This window comes from Octopus bimaculoides, chromosome 2 (genome assembly GCF_001194135.2).
Source record: "Octopus bimaculoides isolate UCB-OBI-ISO-001 chromosome 2, ASM119413v2, whole genome shotgun sequence".
Lineage (NCBI taxonomy): Eukaryota > Metazoa > Mollusca > Cephalopoda > Octopoda > Octopodidae > Octopus > Octopus bimaculoides.
The window spans coordinates 175,166,806-175,169,034 of NC_068982.1; positions in this window are offsets into that span (position 1 = coordinate 175,166,806).

Sequence of the window (2,229 nt, forward strand, 5' to 3'; positions counted from 1 at the left end):
TATGTATGTATGTATGTATGTATGTATGTATGTATTACAACACTTTGACCACTTTAGAATGTCGAAACCATGAAACGTACCCAATGTTTATTGTAGGAGCGGCAAAATATGTTTCGCATCAAATATATGACACTTCTATTTCCTTTTCTTCGTTAATTGTTATTGTTATTATTGTTGTTGTTGTTGTTGTTGTTTGGTTCGGTGGGCGGTGGTTGATTTATATGATGTTCATAGCGTGGCCGTTGGTATTAATATGTTTTATGATGATCAATTCGTTGTTATAGCTCCTGTTGTTGTTGTTGTTGTCATCGTCTTCGTCGTCGTCGTCGGCGTCGAATTCGGCGTCCTCGTTCTTTTATCAATTTGTGTTAATTTGAGGAGTAGGACGAGAAAGGAGGTAAACGAAGAAGGGGAGGAGCTATGTCCACTGCCGATTGTTTTAAATTATTTCCCCGAGAGGGATATGGAAAACCCGTGTGGGATTAATGCGGCTAATGCACAGTTTTTGATACGATTGCTTCAATGTTTCTTTGATGTTGTTGTTTTTTAAGTGCTTCAGCTGTTGTTTGTTTTCATGCTTTTTCGTTGGCTTTAACCGTTAACTTAATGTGCTGTGGTTATTGTTGGTTTTACTGTGGATATGCATGTTGCTTGTTGTTGCTTTTGCTGCTGCTGCTGCTCTTCTCACTTCCGACCTCAGGTCGTATCATACTTAGTTGTATCTTTTTCCATTTCTTTCTTTCTTTCTTTCCTTTTTATAACCATTTTGTAGGATATAATTCAAATATTTGTTAAGTACCACATATTTGTAAACATTGTATTTTCAATCCAAGAGAGTCGAATACATAAAAAGTGAAAACAAAAAAAATATGATTAAAATAAAGACAAAGTGAAAGGCAATCAAATAATAATAATAATAATAATAATAATAATAATGATTATAATAATAATTGTTATTTTATTATTATTATTATTATTATTATTATTATTATTATTATTATTATTATTATTATTATTATTATTATCATCACAAACAAAGATAATTAGTAATAATATTAACTAGTAATAACATCAATATTGATTTGGTGACACTACTACTACTACTACTACTACTACTACTACTACTACTACTACTACTACAAAAACATCCTTGGAATATTAAGATAATGTCAGCTGGCAGAATCGTTAGCACGTCGCACGCCGAGCAAAATGCTTAACGTAATTTCGTTCTCCTTTGCGTTTGGAATTTAAATTCCACCATGGTCGACTTTGTCTTTCATTCTTTCAGGTTCGATAAATCATATACCACAGAAACACTGGAGTCGATATAATCGACTAGTCCCCTTCTCCAAAATTTCAGGCCTTGTGCCTTTACTAGAAAGGATTATTATTATTACGGGGGCTAGCTAACCGAATCGTTACCACACAGGACAAAATTCATTGTGGGGCCTATTCTGTCTTTACGTTCTGAGTTCAAATTCCGCTGAGGTCGTCTTTGCCTTTCATGCTTTCGGGGTCGATAAAATAAGCACCAGTCAAGCTCTGGAACCGATGTGATCTAATAGTTTACCTCCACAAAATTTCTGGCTTTGTGCCCGTGGTAGAAAGAATTATTGTTATTTTAGATTTTAGTACAAGGACGCTTTTTTAAAGCTTAGTCTCTACTTTCGATTCACAGTACTTGACTGGTACTTTATTTTATCAACCCTGAAAGGATAAAACACAAATTTGACCACGGTGGAATTTTAAATCAGTGTGTGAAGATCCAGAACAAATGCTGCAAAGCAACTTTCCGATGATTCAACCATTTCTGCGAGGAAAAATCAAATACAACACATTCAGATGCTCCAGAATTACTTTTCATAGACGCTACATTCGGAAAATTGCAACATAACTGTACAGATGATGATGTAACATCAACCAGGAATTTTTACAGGCTAGGGAACATAACAGTAATAGTGATACACACACACACACACACACATATATATGTGTATATATATTTACTCTTTTACTTGTTTCAGTTTCCGTCTACCAAATCCACTCACAAGGCTTTGGTCGGCCCGAGGCTATAGTAGAAGACACTTGCCCAAGATGCCGCGCAGTGGGACTGAACCCGGGACCATGTGGTTGGTAAGCTAGCTACTTACCACACAGCCAACATACATACATACATACATACATACATACATACATACATACATACATACATACATACATACATACATA